Source organism: Canis lupus, chromosome 11 (assembly GCF_011100685.1).
Source record: "Canis lupus familiaris isolate Mischka breed German Shepherd chromosome 11, alternate assembly UU_Cfam_GSD_1.0, whole genome shotgun sequence".
Taxonomy (NCBI): domain Eukaryota; kingdom Metazoa; phylum Chordata; class Mammalia; order Carnivora; family Canidae; genus Canis; species Canis lupus.
The window spans coordinates 542,316-565,630 of record NC_049232.1 but is presented as its reverse complement, the minus strand read 5'-3'; the positions used below and the strand labels follow the sequence as shown (position 1 = coordinate 565,630).

General features: G+C 42.2%; 1 long non-coding RNA gene and 1 pseudogene across 1 annotated transcript; one reads left to right on the top strand and one right to left on the bottom strand.

Moving 5' to 3' along the window:
* Positions 1–9,629: 9,629 nt before the first annotated feature.
* Positions 9,630–20,823, top strand: LOC119874016. The gene is made up of 3 exons (XR_005366334.1): positions 9,630–9,732; positions 11,170–11,228; positions 20,686–20,823. It is a non-coding gene; the product is annotated as an uncharacterized LOC119874016 (long non-coding RNA).
* Positions 20,824–21,713: 890 nt separating this feature from the next.
* On the bottom strand, positions 21,714–22,345 carry LOC111097913 (annotated as a pseudogene).
* Between the last annotated feature and the right edge of the window lie 970 nt (positions 22,346–23,315).

The window sequence follows — 23,315 nt, the reverse complement described above, 5'->3', positions numbered from 1 at the left end:
ATGGCATAACTTTTTGTTTTTTCAATTATGTCTAAAATCAACACAACAGAATTCAACAGTTTCTTTTATTTTTAAAAGACAGTTTCCCATCATTCATAGCTAGTATATAGAAATACAATTTATTTTAGCATATTGATCTGCTATCTTGCAACCATGCTAAACACATATAGTTCATATAGTTCTAGTATTTTGGGGCGTGGTGTGGGTTGAGAAGAGTCTGTTGGATTTTCCCCACGGATATTATGTCATTGTGATGAATGAAAATTTTACCTCTTCCTTTTCAATCCAGATGCCTTTAATTACTTTTCTCACCTTGTTGCACTGGCTAGAATGTCTAAAACAATACTGAATAGAAGCAGTGAGAGTAGAAATCTTTGCTTTTCATTTTTTGGGGAAAACTCTCAGTCTGTCAACATTGAGTATGTTAGCCTTTTCTAGGGTTAGAGTCAACTCTACTCCTAGTTTGCTGAGAGTTTTATAAAAAAATGGATATTAGACACAAGAAAAAAAACCAAAAAGATTTGTTACTAAGTTGGTAACAGATTTTGACTTATTGTGGTAATCATTTTGCAATACAGGTTTTCCTGCTTTCCAAAAATAGAATGTTCCTATGAAAACTTTGGCAAACCAAAATGGCATAAAGTGAAGAGTATTGCCCACTTCCCAAAAGTTCAAGTCACAGAACTTTGCTTTTACAAAAGACCTTCGGTATCATGGTCACGGCTTTTTCCTTAAAATAAAAATCTTTCAATTTCTTTTGGTTAGTGAAAACAGGTACAAACATAGTATATACCACATTATCAAATATACAAATACCAAATCATTATGTTGTGCACCTGAAACTACTATGACATTATATGTCAATAATACCTCAATAAAAAAGCTAGAATCCAGAGAATGTTTTGCATAATCTTTACATCTTGCTGTTTAACCATAACATTATGTAAGTTTTTACTGCAGAATAAGTAAAGCCTTTAAATGTGCCTAAAAAAAAAAAAAAGGATATTAGATTTTATCAAATGCTTCTGCATTTACTAGGATAATCAGATGGTTTTTCTTTTTTTTTTTAGTTTGTTAATATGGTGAATTATATTGGTTGATTTTTCAAATGGTGACTCAGGCCTTGATCAATCTGGGTCACTTTTTTTACTGTCTGGCTCTCCCCTGTGTATAAGCGCCTGAATCCCTGGACCCAACAGAGAGAGCTGTTCCGTAACCTAGCTGGAACCCCAGCTTTATCAAGGCAGGATTGACAACTAAAAATTGTACATATTTAAGGTATATAATGTAATGTTTGATATACAAATACATTGTGAAATAATCATCACAATCAAGGTAATTAACACATTTATCGCCTCACATAATTAACTTTTGTGTGAACACATAAGATCTATTCTCAGCAGGTTTTAGGTATACAATGTATTATTATTAATTATAGCCATTATGCTGTACATTAGGTGTCAAGAATTTATTCATCTCATAACTGAAAGTTTGTACCCTTTGACCAACAATTCCCTTTTCCACACCTCCAGCACTTGGTAATCACAATTATACTGTATGTTTCTTTGAGTTTGACTTTTTTAGGTTCCACATATAGGGGAGATCATGCAGTACTTGTTTTTTGGTGTCTAGCTTATTTCACTTAGCACAATATCCTCCAGGTTCATCCATGTTGTCACAAGTGGCAGGATTTTCCTTATATTTTAAGGCTGAAAAATATTCCACTATAAATATATCACATTTTTTTTATTAATTCATCCATCAATGGGCACTTAGGTTGTTTATACATCTTAGCTATTGTGAATAATGCTATGATGAACTCGGGTATGCATATATCTCTCGAAATAATGATTATATTTCCTTTGAATATACATCTAGATGTGGGATTTCTGGATTGTCTTGCAGCCAGGTAGGTAGAAACAGGCAGCATATCTGTTGGATGATGAGTGAATGACCCAACGCAGCTTTCACAGCAGTTGCCAGTGACCTTCATGCAGTAAAAGCCATGAACACTATACAGTCATCATGTTTTTCAGTTCTCTGAATCATCAACACACTGAACTTGTGATATATACCACATCCAATCTCATCCCACCTCCTGAGCCTCAGGGTCTGACTCTCCTCCACCTGCCTTAAATGTTGGGATTCTTCTCCCTTCCTTGTCCATTATTAGGGCATGTGCCTGGTCCTCTGCTCTTCCCATGCCCACTGCCATGGTTGCCAGTAGGATCAACACCTCTTGATTTTTAACTGTTGCCCAATCTGTCACTTGGCTTCCTCTTTCATGTCTACTCCAAGTCTCTCCTGGCCCCCAAGCTCCAGATCCACACCAGAACAAATGCATGCCTTTTCCATTGTCCAAACAGCTACTCCTGCACATTACCCCTCTCTGGAAATGGTGCCAGCTCCTGGCAATTCAAGTCACATGCCCACCAAGCAGCTCCAGACAACTCCACTGCCGCCATCAGCTCTCTACAGGATCATTGGCACACCCTTTAGCCAGGACTCTCACACGCCCTACCACAGGAACATTGGAAAGAGGTCATTTCTTCTGTGTTCATTGCATTAACCAAGCTCAAAGGGATGTGTAAACAAAGCCCAGAATTTGCAGTGAGAAATAAAACAATAGACACTCATGATGAGTGTTAGGAAACAACGAGAAACCAGAGGTAGTAAGTAAGCAAAGACTAGGCACTGCTTACCCTCTTGCCAGGACACAGCAAGGAGCTGGTATGTGGACAGACTTAATTCCTCCCAACCTTGCGAATAATTTCCTATCTCAATGCACGTATTTTGCAAAATACGACCAATTTTCTAGAGAAAAAAATTCTTTGTTATACTCATAATGACAATCCTAGTCATGTAAGCTCTTTAATCATAGCTTGCAGGCTCTAATTTTGCAGGTTTTTAAAAACTTTTATTTATTTATTTTTATATTTTATTTAAATTCAATTTGCAACATATAGTATAACACCCAGTGCTCATCTCATCATGTGCCTTCCTTAATGCCCACCGTCCAGTAACCCCCTCCCCCTCCATCCTCCTGCTCCTCTGCAACCTTTGTTTCCCAGAATTAGGAGTCTCTCATGGTTTATCTCCCTCTCTAATTTTCCCCCCTTAGGTTCTCCCCTTTCCCTTAGGGTCCCTTTCACTATTTCTAATATTTCCCGTATGAGTGAAACCTTATGATGATTGTCCTCCGATTGACTTATTTCACTCAGCATAATACCCTCCAGTTCCATCCATGTGGAAGTAAATGGTAGATATTCAGGTCTTCCGGATTCTATTTCCCCACAGGCCATGGGAGCGCCTTGCTGTTGGCGCCCTCCACTGTGGAAAGGCGGTAGTTGCAACTTTGGAAGTGAAGGACTTACCTAACTGACGGGTAGAGAGGTTCTTGCTGTGGGGGTGGTGGATGCAGTCACGGGGTCAGATGACCTGACCTGGATGGGAAAAAAATAGCAGCACTTGTATTTTTCCTAATCACTAACTGGAACTGAGCCTTTCCTTTTATTATGAATGCAGGCTACAGACCCCAGTAAGATTAACAGGACCTGTAACTTCATTGCCAGTAGAAATCTCAGCCATTTTCACATCATGCCATTGTTGATACAGATATCCTGAATTACCATTTATGCTCCTTAGTATTTAGAAAATTACAGTAGTTGTTAAATAAGCTTCTATATCTTATTTTGATGTGTGTCGATTAAACTGCATTTCTTTCTTTCTTTTTAAAGATTTTATTTATTTATTTGAGAGAGAGAGAGAAACAGACGAGAGTGAGCAGAGGAGGAGGAACAGAGGGGGAGGAGTAAAGGGGAAGGGAGAGTGATGAGCAGATTCCCCCCTGAGCTGGGAGCCTGACATGATGCTCCATTCGAGGACCCCATGATCAGGACCGGAGTCAAACCAAGAATTGGATGCTCAACTGACTGAGCCACCCCAGTGCCCTGCAGCACATTTATTTCTATCTTGCAAATTGATTTTTAAAAATATTTTTGATAACTTTTCAATAGAAGTGAGTTCCTTTGTAATTTTATGTATTTTGTACATATAAAAACATTTTGAAAAGATATTCATAACTTTCACCAGACTTCACAAAGGGTCCATTGTTGAATAAATGGACGTCAGGAGTATGTGACCTGCTCCTTTCTCTGGTATGTTCTGGGCTAAATCCTTCATTCAGGAAACCAACTCATGGATTCCTGGGAAGGACAGATTTTCAGATTGAAAGACAGGGATGCCTGGGTGACAGTGGTTGAGCATCTGCCTTTGGCTCAGGGTGTGGTCCTGGGGTCTCTGGGTCGAGTCCCACATCAGGCTTCATGCAGGGAGCCTGCTTCCCCCTCTGCCTGTGTTTCTGCTTCTCTCTTTTTTTGTCTTTCATGATTAAATAAATAAAATATTTAAAAAACAAAAAAGATTGAGAGACAAATGAATGTGCCCTAAGTAGAGAATGGAGAGGCAGGCAGCTACAAAGGGAGAAGGACAAGTTCCCAGGGACACAGGAAGGTCAGAGTGTAGCATCAAGGCAGCCTGCCAGACCCCAGGCCCCAGTGCCCTGGATTGTATAGAGAAGGCAGGTTAAAGATAAAGCTGTAGCTGGCAAAGAAAGAACAGTCACTTATTTTGGTTGAGAGGGGGTGTTTGGTCTTTTATGAGTGGCACAGGGACCTTGTTTTTGTCTTTGCTTGTAGACATAATTAAAAATGCCCTTGCTTTGTTTCATTTTATCATGGTCTCAGAATAATCTTGTCTAAGGTTAGTATTCCGTAGACTTGTTTATGCCTGATAGGAGAGCAAAATGGTCTAGCTTTGAGTGCTTGGCCAGCTCCAGAATGTCAGGGCTTTTGCTGTGTGTGTGTGTGTGTGTGTGTGTGTGTGTGTGTGTGTGGAATTTCTCAGAAGTTGTCATGGTCCCTTTTTACTCTCTGTGTCCAGTGTCTTAGATTTCCTGATATAGCCTCAATGTGAAATATTTTCCTCTTTGTTCCATAGGTCAGAATGAATGTGCTGGCGTTGTAACTGAACCAATGTGAGTTTGCTCCTTGGTGAGTCAGAAACTGCACCAGGTTCCTTTGTGTTGTGCCCAAGATAGCGAATCCGAGAAACCACCAAGGAGCCGACACCGATGCAAACACACGAGGGTTTATTTACAAGCTCGAGCTTGGGTCCAAGTACACCCGACACAGCGGAGCAGGGACTTGGACCCTGAGGTGGGTTTCAGCTTAGTTATGGGCTGGTCTCGGGGGACCTCCAGAAGGGCTGGAGGAATTTCTCAAGTTCTGTTTACATTCTGATATGGGGCTTTCGAGAGCATTGAGCTCTGTTCTTATTCTGATAGGGGCTTCCTGCCCTTGGGTTGGGCTCTGTTCATACTCGAATATGGAGCTTTCTAGGACATTAAGCTGTAAGCTGTTTTCTTCCTGTAACTGAAGTAAGGTAAAGTTCAGCTCTTATTCACAGGGACCGGAGATGGCTGTACTTGTACTAATGCTGAACTTAAAGTGGAATGGCCTTAATTTTCTCGGCCTCCACACTTTGCAGTACAAAGCAAAATTTATTTGCAGCAAATGAGATCACAGGGAATACCTTCCAAAACCATGACTGCCTGAGCAAAAGTGGATGGGTTTCTTTTGTTAGGGTTGGATGAATATTTAGATAGTGAAACCTTGTCATTGTATGTAGATAAAGTTACCAGGGAGCCTTAAGCAAACATGCCTATACATAAATTATGTTATATAAATGAGGCTTGAGCTCCTCCTTGGCTGATTTTAGTATTATAATGAGGTAAAGGTAGTTCTTGGTCATTATAGAGGGCACTCCATGGTCCATTTTCACACACATGAATCCGGGGTTAAGCTCAAACTGGTCTAGATGGTCTGGGTCAAGGCAGTCACTAAAGCTCGAGGGGCAGTCTCTCTGTTGGCCTGAGCTAAGAGGTAAACTAGAAAAAAGAGCTTAAGGAAAAATGTGGAACAAAGGCCAGTGAGTATAAGCAGGTGGGCAGCAAAGATCAAATCTGGGGGTCTTCCTGGTGACAATATTTGGATTTAAAAATGTTTATCCAAGAGAAAATTCCTGGTGCTTTTTTTTTTTTAATTTTATTTATTCATGAGAGACACACAGAGAGAGATAGAGGCAGAGACACAGGCAGAGGGAGAAGTAGGCTCTATGTATGGGACTCCATCCTGAGTCTCTAGGATCACGCCCTGGGCCGAAGGTGGCGCTAGACCGCCGAGCCACCAGGGCTGCCCAATTCCTGATGCTTTTTAACGCCAGCTGCTGTTTATTTAAGTTCCTGCTACATGCTGGACATTCACAATAAATATTTAAACTCTAATCTTAATTAAAAGCCCATGGAGTAGGGATAGTTTTCTTATCATATGCTTGATAGAGGGATTAAGTAACTTGCTGTGGTCATACAGCTAAAAAGTGATGTAAGTAGGGTCCCGGTTTAGTGCTGCCTGCAGCCCACCGCGTGATCCTGGAGACCCGGGATCGAGTCCCACGTCAGGCTCCCTGCATGGAGCCTGCTTCTCCCTCTGCCTGTGTCTCTGCCTCTCTTGCTCTCGCTCTTGCTCTCATTCTGTATCTCTCTTGAGTAAATAAAATAAAATCTTAAGAAAAAATGAAGTGACATAAGTAGATTAGGTCTAGGCCCTAGTGTTCCTGATGTGGGAAACAAAGGCAGAATGGAAATTTAGATAAAATTAAATCTCCTCATAACCGGTAGCCCATTGACAAATACTTGAGATAGGCAGATTATAACATTCCTCCAGGATCCTGTGAGTCTTTAGCATATGAAAGCCCTTTTGGAACTTCCTTTATCTTTACTTCTCCCAACCCCAAGGTCTATGATCACTTGCTCCTCACAGTCCTGGCTGGGGCAGCAGAGAGCAGCAGGTAAGCAGGTGCAGCAGCTCTTCCAAGGGTCCTGTCCCCGGGCTTTAATAAAACCTCCTTTTTGCACCAGAGATGTCTCAAGAATTTTTTCTATGCTATTGGTTCCAGACCCACCAACACAAGAACATTCCAAAACTACATCATTCTGACTTCAAAACTTATGAAGTTTTCACCATTAGCTCTTCTGAGAGTTTGAGCCCCAAAGACAGGGTTGTATGCTGACCTGTTTCTCAACTGCCAAATGGGGTCCCATCAACTCCTATCATCCCTCTAGTAGATCTAGGCTGGATAGAATACTAGGTGCATCCAGTGCCTATCCAGATACAGTCTGACTTAAGTGAGTGGTCTGCACTTCTGAGGCCCTCCCAATCCTGGGACACACCTTTACCCTTGTTAACAAGACAACAGGCCCCAAGTGGAGTCACTTATGCTAAGACTTGCATCACTGAACTGAGACTAAATTATGTAGTTTTGGCTCTCCCAGAAATGGAATCTTAAACCAGCCAACCGGAATGGCCTGATCAGCACTAGTTAAGTAATCTGACTGATAGACCCTCAACCATCTCCTAAGGAAAAGTGACCTTGTCATAATGAATTCACTTTTTTGCTGAGTGTAACTTCCTTGTTCCCTCTCTCCTTTGCTTACAAATATTTTTCCTTTTGGGATGCCTGGGTGACTCAGTGGTTGAGTGTCTGCCTTCGGCTCAGGGTGTGGTCCTGGGGTCCCAGAATTGAGTCCTTCATTGGGCCTCCCTCAAGGAGTCTGCTTCTCGCTCTGCCTATGTCTCTACCTCTCTCTGTATGCCTCTCATGAATGAATAAATAAAATCTTTAAAAATTTCTTTTCATTTTATATTGCTCCTCAGAGTGCCTTTCTATCCACTAGATTGAATGCTACCCAATTCATGAATCTTTGAATAAAGCCAATGAGATCTTTAAGATTCATTCAGTTGAGTTGTGTTTTGTTTTAAAATTTTTAAAGATTTTATTAATTTATTTGACAGAGCTAAGAGTACAAGCCAGGGAAGCAGTAGAGGGAGAAAGGGAGAAGGAGGCTCCCCTCTAAGCAGGGAACCCGATATGGGGATAGACATGGGGATCGGTTCCAGAACCCTGGGACCTGAGCTGAAGGCAGACATTTAACCAGGTGAACCACCCATGCACCCCTGAATTGTTTTTTTTTATCATCCTTGGTAAAGGCTATCCTTTACCAAGCACTCAATCTCTCATCTGTTTTCCTCTCACCCATTGACTTGGATCAATCTGAGGCAAGAAAACTGAAGGACCCCATAAAAAAAAAAAAAGAAAAAAAAGAAAGAAAAAGAAAAAGCTGGTTTTTCCCTTTGCTCCTTTTCTAGCTTTTCTTCTTACCAGGACCTGCACCCTCACCCCATTCTACACATGCTTTGTAGTGCAAATAGCACATGTCCTCCTAATGCTGGAGGGAGGTTAATGATGCCTTTGGGGTCTTCTAGAGCAATAGATAACACCTAAGGAGTGAGAGGGCAAGGTCATCATAAATATTCTCTAAGACCACTGACTCCAAACACCTTGACACTGAGACCCCTGGCTTCAGGGAATGAGTGACTTTTGGCGGACACCTGGATTCTGTCCTTGTTTTGACTAGTTCCCAGATGCCTTAAAAGGATACATGTACCAGACCCCAATCAACAATAAAAATCCCAGACCCCAAGCAAAGATGAGATTGATGCTCTTTTCCTTTTTGAGTCTCCTGTATGTTCTGTCTGCATCTCTCTATATATATCTTCAGTCTGCTTTCACCTCCTACTGGCTCACATTTGATTTCCATCCTATGTGAAGACAAGGACCCTCTTGGCTGGTCATGTGAGACTTTGCCTCTCTGGGTCCTTGAACCTGGCCCGATGGCAACAAACTCACTTAACTATTGTCACAGCCCTAGAAAGTAAGTTCTATTATTAGCCCTAGTTTATAGATAAGGAAACTGGGCCAGGAAGAGGTTAAAGTCATGTGGGAAGTGCTGAGAGGATCTGACCAGCAGATACTGGGCACCAGAGCCCTTCAACAGCACACAGCAGGGTTAACTGTTCAATAGCATCCATACTACTGGTTATCAGGGATCATTACTGCAATCATCAGTCATTATCTGGGGGGTTCTATTCTGTTTTACTGTGAAGATGCTCAGGCTCAGAGCAGGTATGTGATTCTGCTCAGATTGCAGGGTGGTGACTCAAGCCCTGACCTCAGGCTGAGGCCCAAATGCCACACCTGGGGTATACCCATGAAAACTCAACTCACACTTACGGAGGCCGAAAAAAATCAAGGCCATTCCACCTCAAGTTAAGCATTAGCACAAGTATAGCCATCTTAGACCCCTGTGAATAAGAGCTGAACTTTACGGGAAAAACTGCAGAATGTCCTCAATGTCTTCGGCAGAGAATCCCATATCAGAAAGACAACAGAGCAGCCCAAAACCCGTGGTAGAAAGTCCCATCTTAGAATGAGAACAGAGCTCAATGCCCTTGAAAGCCCCATATCAAAATGTAAACAGAACTTGAGAAATTCTTCCATCCCTTCTGAAAATCCCCTAGACCAGCCTATAAAAAATCCAGCTGTACAACACACTTGACTCATAAGTTGCATCCCATGCAAACAGGTCATGAAGCAAAGATTTGCATGCAGGAGGATTGTTGGCTTGTGCTCCTGCGATTAACCCCTCTAAGGGCAGCAGACAGGCAGAAAAGGCAGAGGAAGAAGCTGAGCTGCAAGGCAGTTACTATTGAGGCCTCAGCTGTTCCACATGGAGCTGTGGAACTGGGAGGAACCTGTAGAAATGTCCCAGTTGAGGTAAGGCTGAGGTGGGTGGGCCAGGCATCAATCAGTCTTTGGATTCTGGGTAACCGTGGGTGAGGTAGCTTCCTTCCCCCAGGCAAGTCCTACCAAGAGCCTCAGCTGCAGACCATGGCTGACCACAAAGAAAAACATGTTCTGTTCAGCTAGATCACTCCACCCTCTCACCTTGCTCACCCACAGGCAGTTCTTTAGAGCTTTCATCATCAAAAAGTTCCTTTTGCCTTACCATTGAGACACTTAAAAATCTGACAGGTCTGAGCCTTCCCTCTCCTGTAATAGATCCTTCCCTTATTACAATGGTCTTTTTGAAGAAAGCCTCTCCTTACCTAAATCAAGATGTTTTCTATTTGGCAGTAAATTTGTACAGGGCAGTATTGATGAAGGAAAATGGAAGAATGGCAGGCACGGATAAGGGGGCCCCACTCTAAGAGGAAACCACCCTAAAAATGATCTTACACTACCCTGGAAGGAGCCCTCCACCCTTTCCCATGTGATAAATAGGTGGGAAAAATCTGATTGGATGACAGGCACAGAGAAGGTAAATCAGATTAAACAGCCCACTAACAAGCCCATAAAAACCCCTAGACTTAGAAACTCTGGGGGGCAACCCTCTTGGGTACCCTCCCTTTTTGGGAGTTTTGTACTCTTATTATTCAGTATTGCTCAGTAAACCTTACTTTTCTGCTCACTACTTTGCCTGGTCTACCTCTTTATTCTTTGAAGCAGAATGACAGAAAACTATGGGCACTGAAGGAGAAAAAATCCTGTAACATTATGATATAACATTGACAGTGAAAAACTACTACAAATGGCACCCAGCGGCATGGATGGATCTCACAGGCTTTATGTCAGCCACCCGAAAATGCCACATACTACATGAGTCCATTCACCTAGAGCTCAGATAGGTGAAACTCACCATTGGTGTGGAAATTCAGGCTGAGGTTACATTTGGGGATTGCCTAGGGTTGGGTTGTACATGAAGGATCTTCTGTGATGTTGGTAATATGTTCTTCATATGAGTTTTTGGTTACATGGTCTGTTCCCTTTGTGAAAATTTATTAAGCTGTACACTAGGACTTGTGTGCTTTTCTGTATGTGTCAGGCTTCAATAAAAAGTTTACAAACAACAAACAAAAGACAAATGACCTAATCCACTGTGCATGTTGGACACAGATAGTCAGGCCTTGACTTTGCCTCTCAGAACTGCTGGGGGAGAGAGAGCCGTTCTGTGTAACTGTCATGAGGGAGCACGTGTGAGCATCAGTTCCTCCACTTGAGGAGGAAGTAGCATTAGGCCAGGACTAGGGGAAGTGCATTTCATCTGAGAGTGTGTAGGAGGTGGGAGGGTGAAGAGGCTCCTATAGAAGAGGCTGGATTTGTACCTTATCACTGCATGGTTCTGAATCCCTTGGTATTTGTCCTTTGTCTTAGGAAAGAAGGAATAAAAGTTGGTGACCTGGGTGCTCAGTGGAACTGAGCCATCAACTGAGGTAAGACCAAGGAGTGCTGGGTAGTAGGAAGCATTTCTGAATAGAAAGTAGGGGAAAGTAGGACAGGTGGCCCAGGGAGATAAAGAAACCATCCTCGAATATGTTTTGGATTGAGGAGAGGCCTCCTTAGTGGCAGGCCTGGATGGTGGCAGAGGGCCCAAAAAGAGAGGGTCTTTAGTATTTCTGACACTGAACTTTACCTGATGGAGGGTTCCTGGAAAACAGCATCAGTTAAGAAATCCTCCTACCCACCTGTGTTCTAGCAAGTAGCTCATTGCAAGGAATCAGCCTTCTCCATGTGACTTGAGATGACCTTCTGATGTGTATGTGAATAAGGCCCACCCAGACTCAGAAAGACTAGCTGAACTGACAAATCTGGACAAAATGCCTGTTAACTTGAGTTGACTAAACTTGTCAGCTTTCCCTCTCCCTTCAGGCCTTCAGACCTTGAATAACCTTGAGCAAACATTGAAATGGCCCTTCCCCAGAACCAGCATCCCCTGATGAACGGTTCTATTGTGTCAACTCATCCCACTCCCATACCCAGCACTTCTTCAGTGCTCATCCCCCATCCCCCACCTCATTCCCAGTTATATCTAGTCTTGTCTATTTCTGTCTATGAAAGAAGAACTCTGGGGGTGCCTGGGTGGCTCAGTCTGTTAAGTGTGTAGGGCTCTTATCTCCACCCGGTCTCCATCTGAGGGTCATGAGTTCAAACCCCACTCTGGGCCGCATGATGGGTGTGCAGCTTATAGAAAGGAAGGAAGGAAGGAAGGAAGGAAGGAAGGAAGGAAGGAAGGAAGGAAGGCCCCTCAACAAAGTAGAAATGGAAGGGAACTTCCTCAGTCTGATGAAGTGCTTTGCATGTACAAAAGACTACAGCAAACTTTATGCTTATGGTGAAAGACTGAATGTTTTCTTCGGAGTCTTCAACATTTCTTTTCAATATAGTACTGGAGGTGAGAGAAAAGGCTGAAGGCATCAGACTAGAAATGAAGAAGTAAAACAGTCTTTTTTAAAGACAGTTTTTATTTATATTTCAGTTAACAGACAGTGTAATATTAGTTTCAGGTGTACAATTTAATGAGTCAACACTTCTATACAACACCGGTGTTCATCACAGGTGAACTCTCTTTTTTTTTTTAATTTTTTATTTATTTATGATAGTCACAGAGAGAGAGAGAGAGAGAGAGGCAGAGACACAGGCAGAGGGAGAAGCAGGCTCCATGTACCGGGAGCCTGATGTGGGATTCGATCCCGGGTCTCCAGGATCGCGCCCTGGGCCAAAGGCAGGCACCAAACCGCTACGCCACCCAGGGATCCCACAGGTGAACTCTTTAATCCCTATCACCTATATAACCCATCCCTTGACCGACATCTCCTCCTGTAACCATCAGTTTGTTCTCTAGAGTTGAGTCTATTTCTTCATTTGCCTCTCTCGTTTTTCCCCCTTTGCTCATTTATTTTGCTTCTTAAATTTCACATATGAGTGAAATCATATGATATTTGGATTTCTCTGACTTATTTTACTTGGCATAATACTCTCCATCTCCAACTGTCTTTGCAAATGGTAAGATTTCATTCTTTTTTTTATGGTTGAGTAATATTCATATATATATATATATTTCCAGTGTGGAGGCCAAGAAAAATTAAGGCCATCCCACCTAAAGTTTAGCATTACCACAAGTACAGCCATCTTAGGTCCCTGTGAATAAGAGCTGAACTTTACGGGAAAAACTGCAGAATGTCCTCAATGTCTTCGGCAGAGAATCCCATATCAGAAAGACAACAGAGCCCACACCTGTGGTAGAAAGTCCCATCTTAGAATGAGAACAGAGCTCAATGCCCTTGAAAGCCCCGTATCAGAATGTAAACAGAACTTGAGAAATTCTTCCACTCCTTCTGAAAATCCCCTAGACCAGCCTCTAAAAAACCCAGCTGTAACCCACTTTGGGGTCCAAGTCCCTGCTCCGCTATGTCGGGTATACTTGGACCCAAGCTCGAGCTTGCTAATAAACCCTCGTGAGCTTGCATCAATGTCGGCTCCTTGGTGGTTTCTCCGATTCGCAATCTTGGGCACAACAAATGGACACTTGGGCTGTTTCCATAATTTGGCGATTGTTGATAATTGTTGTTACTATAAACTACCCTATGATCCAGCAATTGGACTATTAGGTATTTACCCAAGGAATACAAAAATACTAATTCAAAGGAATACATACACTCCAATGTTTATAAAACAGTCTTAAATAGCAGACAATAAGTCCTTGCATTTATAAAGTCCTAAGGGATCTTTTAAAAAAACACGTACACACAAACCTGTATGAGAACTAATAAATGAGGGGTGCCTGGGTGGATCAATTGGTTAAGCGCCTGCCTTCAGCTCAGCTCATGGTCCCAGGGTCCTGGGGGCAAGCCCCTACATTGGGCTCCCTGCTCAGTGGGGAGCCTGCTCCTCTCGCCCTCCCCCTGCTTGTACACTATCTCTGTCAAATAAATAATCTTAAAAAAAGCAGAAAACTAATAAATAAGTTTGGCAAGATTGTAGAATATAAGATCAATTGTATTTATACTAGCAATAAATAATTCAAGAGTGATATTGGGGAATCAACCAAATTCAGAATAACATCAAAAAGAAAAAAATGCTTAAGAATAAATATGAACAATAACAAAAATGTAAACAAAGAAGTGCAAGCCTGTGCTCTGAAAACTACAAAACATTATTGAGATAAAGGTCTAAAATATGAAGAGACAGTCCACATTCATAGAATGGAAGAGTCTAGTTTTTACGAAGGCAGTTCTGCCCAAACTGTTCTAGAGATTCATCACAACTGCTAATAAAATCCCAGCTGACTCTCCTGTAGAAATTGATCAGCCTTCGAAAAATGATATAGAAATGCAATAGACCTTAGATTACCCAGAACAATTTTGAAAAAGAACAAAGAATACTACTTGATTTCAGTATTTTTCATAAAACTATAGTAATCAAGATGGATAGTATTGGCATAAAGACAGACATATCATAGAAAGTGCAGAAACAGACCATATGGTTAGGGTCAATTGATTTTTTTCTCTTGATATTTTAATATACTTTTTAATTCATGTAATTACCACCCAGCTCAACAAATAGAACACTACCAGTAGCCCAGAGGCTCCCCCTTGTGTTCCCTCCCAGTCAATATGCCCACTATTCCTCAAATGTTATCACAGTCCTGATTTCTAGCACTTAGAATAGATTCTGAGCTTTACATATGCAGAATCACCAAGTATGTATTCTTTGGTGTCTGAATTACTTACCTTATTACCGTTATCATTATTATTTTAAAGATTATTTATTCATGAGAGACACAGAAAGAGAAAGAGAGAGAGGCAGAGACATAGGCAGAGGGAGAAGCAGGCTCCATGCAAGGACCCCAGTGTGGGACTCCATCCTGCATCCCAGGATCATGCCCTGAGCCAAAGGCATCCTCTCAACCACTGAGCCACCTAGGCATCCCTTAATATTATATTTTTGAGATTTATTTATATTGTTACATCTAATAGTATGTTTTCTTTGCATTTTTAAATTGAGATAAAATTTGTAGATCATAAAATTCACCTTTTAAAAGTGTACAATTCAGTTGTTTTTCAGTATATTTTATATATAGTATATATTTAGTATATCCATAACATTGTGCAAACATCACCACTATTAAATTCCAGAACATTTTCATCACTCCAAAAAGATACTCTGTCACCCTCCCCATTAGCTGTCATTCCCCACTTCCTCCACTCTCTACCACCTCCCCACCTGCACCCCCAGTCCCTGGCAACCATTAGTCTACTTTCTGTTTCTATGGATTTGCCTCTTCTGGATATTTTATATAAGTAGAATCATACAATTCTTTGTGTCTGGCTTGTTTCACTTGGCATAATGTTTTTAAGGATTATTCGTATTATACTATATATCAGTTCAGCCATTTTCATGGCTGAATAATATTTCATTCTATGGATATACCACATTTTGTTTATCCATTCGCTTTTTTACTATTATGAATAACATTACTATGAACATTTGTGTACAGGTTTTTAGGTGAACACATGTTTTCTATTTTGGGGGGAGGTATATACCTGGGAGTGGAATTGCTAGCTATAGTATAATATAAACTCTATGTTTGACAATTTGGTATAGCAAAGTTAAGCTTATGACTTAGCAATTCCACTCTTACTATTTATTTACATGAAATTTCCAGAAAAGGCGAATCAGCGGAGACAACAGGTAAGTAATGTCTGAGCCTGAGGAAGAAAGCCAGGATTGACTGCTAATGGGTATGCGGGGAATGTTTATTTATGATAATGGAACTGTTCTAAAAGTGGATTTAAATGATGCAGAACTTTTTTTTTTTAAGATTTTATTTATTCATGCCAGACACAGAGAGAGGCAGAGACATAGGCAGAGGGAGAAGTAGGGTCCCCGTAAGGAGGTTGATGCAGGAATGATCCCAGGACCCCAGGATCATGACCTGAGCCAAAGGCAGATACTCAACCACTAAGCCACCCAGGTGTCCCTGGTTGCAGAACTCTGAATGTTGATTAAAAAATTATTGAACTATACACTTAATAACAAATGAAATTTATTGCATATAAATTATACCTCAATAAAACTGATATGAAACACTAAAACAAAACAAAACAGGAAAGTCAAAACACAGGGCACCTGGGGGGCTGGCTCAGTGGTTGAGCATCCTTTGGCTCAGGTCATGATCTCAGGGTTCTGGGGTCAAGTCCCACATCAGGCTCCCCATAGGGATGCATAAAATAATTGACAAATTTATTGTGAAAATAAGTATGTCCACCCCATGCTGTGTCTGTATGAGGTATGGAGGTAGAGTGGGTGGGGAGGGCTTTCCCCTTTTACTTCATGTATCTGTCTTTTTATTTATTTATTTATTTATTTATTTATTTATTTATTTATTTATTTATTTTTAAAAATATTTTATTTTATTTTTTTTTAATTTTTTTTATTTTTTATTGGTGTTCAATTTACTAACATACAGAATAACCCCCAGTGCCCGTCACCCATTCACTCCCACCCCCCGCCCTCCTCCCCTTCTACCACCCCTAGTTCGTTTCCCAGAGTTAGCAGTCTTTACGTTCTGTCTCCCTTTCTGATATTTCCCACACATTTCTTCTTATTTATTTACTTGAGAGAGAGAGCAAAGCAAGAGAGAGAGAACATGAGCTGGGGGGGGGGGAGTAGAATGAGGGAGAGGGACAGAAGGAGAGGGAAAAGTAGGCTCTCCACTAAGCAGAGGGCTGGATACAGGGCTCAGGGCTAGCTCCCATGACCCTGAGATCATGTCCCAAGTTGAAGGCAGACGCTTAACCTACTGAGCCACTTAGGTTTCCTGTATCTGTCTTTTTAAATTAGAAAAAAAAGCTTTTGCGTATGAACACTCAGGGTTGCAGAACATTTGTGGTGTTGACAGTATGTGGTTTCTCATTGTCCTGGGCTCCTCATCTGTAGAAAGGATGATAGTACCTTCCTTTTCTTCTTTCTTTCTTTCTTTTTTTAAAGGTTTTATTTATTTATTTGAGAGAGAGATATAACAAGATAGAAGCAGGGAAGGGGGCAGAGGGAGAAGCAGGCACCCCCCTGAGTAGGGAGACCAATGTGGGGCTCTGGGCCTGGCAGGGCTCAATCCCAGAACCCTGAGATCATGACCTGAGTGGCAGACGCTTAATTGACTGAGCCACCCAGATGCCCTGATAGTACTTTCCTTATAGGGTGGTGCAGAGAGTTACAGGAATAGTATGTGCAAAGCACAAGTCAGGGCTGAGAAATACTTACTGAATCAGCAGGTGTGTCAGGGAAGGAGGCCCTGTTCTAGGTCTAGGGGATATAGCAGAGAGCAAAGGAGACAGGAGGACCCTGCTCTCCTGTGTTTACATGCAAGGAGGAGGAACAATGGAACACAGTATGCATCCCCAAAACAATGAAGAGTGCTCAGTGATAAAGCAGAGGTGGGAGGGGAACATCTGAGGTCTGACCAGATCAGAGGGGTAGTAGAAGACAAAAGGTAGAGAGACCAGGAATGCTGGGTTGAGGTTATTGTGATTATCAATAACAATAATGACAAAACATGAGAGACACCTAACTCTGGGAAATGAACAAGGGATAGTGGAAGGGGAAGTGGGCGGGGGATTGGGGTGACTGGGTGATGGGCAATGAGGGGGGCACTTGGTGGGATGAGCACTGGGTGTTATGCTATATGTTGGCAAATCGAACTCCAATAAGAGGATTTTTAAAAAAAGAGAGAAAGAAATGTTTAATAAAAAAATAACAATAGGGATCCCTGGGTGGCGCAGCGGTTTGGCGCCTGCCTTTGGCCCAGGGCGCGATCCTGGAGACCCGGGATCGAATCCCACGTCGGGCTCCCGGTGCATGGAGCCTGCTTCTCCCTCTGCCTGTGTCTCTGCCTCTCTCTCTCTCTCTCTCTGTGACTATCATGCATAAATAAATAAAATCTTAAAAAAAAAAAAAAAAAACAATAATGATACTAAGAAAAAATAAAAGTGTTGGGAGTTGACTCATTTCTTGCAGCCTAGATTTGTGTTTTTCTCTTAACTGGTAGAGCATATGTAAAGCAAGTGGCCAGAGCCTGGCACTCTTGAAGCTCTTTTAGGAGTTTCCCAGGTGTGATATGATGTCCAGGAGGGTAAATGTTACCCTGGGTTCCCTCTGAAACTTGTTCCTCAGGCTTCAGCCCCTGCCTTCCCCCACCCCTTCCCCCAGCCCTTTCTGCACCCTGCCTCCCACCAGGGCTTGTTAATGCCAAAGTTTCTAACAAATGCGCTGCCAGGGAGGCAAGGATCCCTCAGGAAATATAACATGGCCCTTGGTTGTGCCAAGAAACTTATTGTGCCTGCAAGTCCACTGGAGCTCTTTGGCTGCTCCCAGTGGAAGAGGTCTCTGAGCCTCCAGCTGGCTTGAAGACAGATGTCCTTGACCTGCCAGGACTCCAGGGCACAGCGTAGTGATACTGTTCCCACTGCAGGAGCAGGAACTGCACTTTTCTGTTGGACCCCTCCTCTGCTGGCCTGAAAGATCCTTTAGCATTCCTTCCTTGGCTCATATCCCACAGCCCTTACTTTTCTCCTGGATGGGCTGTTAAATGAGGGTATGTACGACCCAGCAATTGCACTGCTGGGGATTTACCCCAAAGATACAGATGCAATGAAACCCCGGGACAGCTGCATCCTGATATTTATAGCAGCAATGTCCACAATAACCAAACTGTGGAAGGAGCCTCAGTGTCCATCGAAAGATGAATGGATAGAGAAGATGTGGTCTATGTATACAATGGAATATTACTCAGCCTTTAGAAACGACAAATACCCACAATTTGCTTCCATGTGGATGGAACTGGAGGGTATTATGCTGAGTGAAGGAAGTCAATCGGAGAAGGACAAACATTATATGGTCTCATTCATTTGGGGAATATAAAAAATAGTGAAAGGGAATAAAGGGGAAAGGAGAAAAAATAAGTGGGAAATATCAGAAAGGGAGACAGAACATGGAAGACTCCTAACTCTGGGAAACGAACTAGGGGTGGTGAAAGTGGAGGAGGGCGGGGTGTGGGGTTGACTGGGTGGCGGACACCGAGGTGGGCACTTGACGGGATGAGCACTGGGTGTTATTCTGTATGTTGGCAAATTGAACACCAATAAAAAATAAATTTATTATTAAAAATAAATGAATAAATAAATAAATAAACAAACAGAATCTTAAAAAAAAAAAGAAAAAGAAAAAAAATAAATGAGGGTATGACCTTGGTCATCCACTCTCAGGGTTGATCTAGGGATGGAAGGGAGCTTGGTGTGTTCATTGGTTCCCAAAACTTAATTGAATGTAAGTACTGGGTATTCGGTAGGATAGAATGAAGCAGTTGCCAAAAAAGGGACAGAAAAGATGCTGAAAGAGTGGAGCGAGTGACATCTTCCACCTGGGGAAGCTTTCCGGAGAAAGTTTCAGACCAGCTCCCCCTGTACCCACTTCATCTGACCTGGAGGTGGGTTCTGGGTTCAGGTCCCTCAAGGTTTCTCTTGGGCCTTGGGCTACTCTAGGAATGTGCCTGAGTGTGTTAAGATCTCTTGAGGAAGTGACTTTTGTTCACCAGTGCTCTAGCTCAGCACAGAAGCAGAGCACAGACTTGGAGGGGCCCATCACAAATCGATTGTCCAGGGAGCCAGATCAGCTTGGTCATATGGAATTTCCATATGATCACATGGAAATCCACGAGAATTCAGTTCCAGGGCTGCATGGTTCTGAGAGATCATAGGCAGACCTCTGAACAGAGGGAGGACCTGCTCTGTGACAAGGGCCAGTCATACCCATCTGAGCCTATTTTTCACATCTTAAAATGAGAAGGTAGAATAGGGTGACCTCAAAAGGTCTCTTCTGATTCTGAAATCAGAATGGCATTTAGATTTGTCCTGTTTCCAACATCTTTGCTGAATATTCTGCCTATCATCAGGGTGAGTTAAGGCCAAGATAAAAAGTGTATTTTCCGGACTGCCTTTAGTACAGTTGGAGAAGATGGCCCATGTGACATGCGAGGAGTCACCCAAGTGCTCCTTCCTGGCATTGTTCTTCCTACCTCCTTGATCTCTGAAACCCTTGGCCTGGATGTGGGACATTACAGGAGTTCAGAGAAGGAGCTGTTTGTCATCAGAGCTCTTTTAACCACTGGCTCCCTTGCCCTGGATTGGGACAAAGCTGGCAATTATCTCAGAAGGACCCATAGGGTCATCCTTGAAGACAGGGAAAACATGAGGAGACTGGGCCTCTACCTACTCCAATTATGACAGTTGGAGTGAGTTTGCCAGAAAAGTCCTTCTCATCAGCCAGTTCAAAAAGGCAGGAATGCAAGGAAGCAAAATGAATGGTGTGAAGCACCGTGGTAAACAGGATGGGACTGTAGAGGTTCCTTTTTCGAATGCCTACAGCATACCCTGGTTCCAGTTTTCACAAGTGAGGAGACAGGAATAGAATGAATGCTAGGCTGATCATGGACTACGTCTCTTCTCTAGCCTCTGTGAGGATGAAGTGGTGGTAATGTTCCTAATCTGGGTCATAATGGATTTATTTCTTTCTTGATCACCTGCCTCCATGCCCTGATTTAAGTACACTGGTTTGGGACTTCATGCCCAGAGCTGATCAGACTCCACAGTTCATTTCTGTTCATGATCAGTCTGTGCAAGTCCCTTTTCTAGTATTTAAATTTATTCATTTCATCAGATTCAATTGTTTATTCTCTGTTATGCCCACAGTCTACTCACTTCCCTCTCTTGACATTTCTGACATGTTAGCAGATTTGTATGCTGGTCTGGAGTGCCTGGATTTGTAACATGTGCAAATGGCATGTGCCTTCAATCTTTTCCCATTTCTCCCCTTTTTCTTGTCTGCATCTTTCAGAAAGAAAGATCTTTCTGCATCCACACAGAAAGAATCAAACAAGATGAACTTTTCTGCATGACCCTGGAGGTGGGGCTCCGCTGAGAGTGAATATGCCTGCTCTACGAAGAGCCCCAGAATTGTCCTGCCAGACTGCTCTAGGGGTAGGTCTCCAGCCCTGAGACAGCTACCATGGAAAATCTTTAGGAGGTACATGGACATATTGCAGTCCCAGGAAACTCAGAAATAGTGGTGACTGTTGGGTGGAGAGAGGAGATCCTTATCCCATTAGGAACTCTCAGCAGCATTCAACAGTACTCCATTCCAGCCCCTTCCTCACCAGCTTACCCTGGCTAGACTCCTTGGTTTCGCTTTCAAGATTCCAATAATCATGACACATCCTCTCTGCCTGCATGTTTCCCATTATCCTCCAAAGTGCCCATTCCACCAAGTCTCATCACACTTACCTTTACGTGTATGTCTTTGCTAAGATTAATAACAATAGGCAAGGACTAACATCTAGTCTTGCTACAAACCAGGCCCTATGCTTACCTTCATAGACTTCACTCATTTTACTGCTACAGCAACCTTTTGAAGTAGGTTTGTAGATCACAATACTGATTCACAGAGAAGTTAGGAAGCTTGTCAAGTTCAAAAGATAGGAAGGATGGAATTCTAGACTCCCCTTTCCTCTTTGTTTCACCAAACAGTAGATTTACTTTTCCAGGTCCAGCTCAAATTGCCATGAAATCTTCCCTATCCAGTTCAAATTAATATGATAACACAAGGTTGCATTTTAATGGCTTTTTAAAAAGATATTGTTTATGTATTCACAAGAGACACATAGAGAGGCAGAGACACAGGCAAAGGAAGAAGCAGGCTCCTTGTGGGGAGCCCCATGCGGGACTCTATCCAAGGACCCCAGTATCATGACCTGAGCCAAAGGCAGACACTCAACTACTGAGTCACCCAGGTGCCCCAAATAATAACTCTTTAAAAAAGAAAACCCCAATAACCTTATCTCTAGTGTCTAATCTCACCTTTACTTTTTTGATGAAATGGCTCAGGACTTACATTTCTTTCTTTCTTTCTTTCTTTTTTTTTTTTAAGTTGACAACATTTATTATAATTCACGTATATTCTATAGGAAAAACAAACAAACAAACAAACAAACAAAAAAAACAAGGAATGTAGCAAACACGTCAGGGTTGGACCCAAAACAAAAAGCACCAAAAAACTGTAGGTTTGTACAGGTTTGATCTATTTACAACAGGAACAGGTGCTCCCCCACATCAGGCACAGCAGCTGCACTTGTCTGATGCAGACTCGCAGATGCAGCCCTGGGCACACTTGGCACAGCCCACCAGGCAGCAGGAGCAGCAGCTCTTCTTGCAGGCGGTGCACCTGCACCCTGCACTTGCAGGAGCCAGTGCACGTGCAGAAGTCACCCGCGGTGCAGGAGAAGTTGGGATCCATAGCGAGAAGTGGTGCCTGGAGTCTGGAGACAGCTGCGGGAGAAACAGTGGCGCTTGGAGGAGGCGTCAGGACTTACATTTCTTGAAGAAAAAAAACCAACAAAACGCACAAACCTTGGCCAGTTGTTTTCCTGGGCAAGGAAGGGAAATCTCTATCTCAACTATAATGCACAAGAGTAGATGAGGGTTTTTTTCCCATATTTTTATTATTTTTACCGTTTTATTTTAAAACATTTAAATTTATTATTAACATTTTAAAATAAATAATTAATTTTTAAAATTTAGATTTTTTTTACATTAAATAAATTTTTTTGGTATATTTTTTTATTGGAGTTCGATTTGCCAACATATAGTATAACACCCAGTGCTCATCCCATCAAAGCCCTCCCCATTCCCCCACCCACCTCCCCTTCCGCCACCCTTTGTTTGTTTCCCAGAGTTAGGAGTCTCTCATGGTTTGTCTCCCTCTCTGATTTTTCCCACTCAGTTCCCTTCCTTTCCCTTATAATCTCTTTCACTATTTCTTATATTCCACCTATGAGCCTGGACCCCAATGTCCATAGCAGCAATGTCCACGATAGCCAAACTGTGGAAGGAGCCAGATGCAGGTTTTTGAGGGGTCAGACAATGTGATAGAGTGTGAACATGACAGATTCTATCCCTCCTTTTTAGTAAACTACTTTAATAAACTAAAACACACAGTCTCTGCAACTGCATATGTAAATCAAATTTTATATTCTTTAAGGAACCCAACCAGGCCAGACATTAAAGGGTAGGTACTGGTTTGTGTTTTTTTTCTCTTGACCTGTCTGAATACTATGGAGATTGGGTATTGTGCTGTACATGTGCACAAAAGTCCCCCAGTGAGCTGAAGGAAACTTGATGAGAAAGGAGTTGATAAAGTAAAACCCACTGGCCTATGAGAATTTTAAACTGTTTATTAAGAAAATTTCAAGCATACACAAAGGTGGATATTTTAGACTTCCATGTTTGTCCTAAGCCAGATTCTTATTCCCTCTATTCTCCTACCCATGAAATGTATTCTCTCTCTCATTTCCTTATTTTAGCACATTTCTAAGTTTGGAGTTGGGCACAGTGAGACTAGTTATGAGATTATCACAACTCATTTTATTTTTTTTATTTTTATTTTTTTTATTTTTATTTTTTTTTCACAAC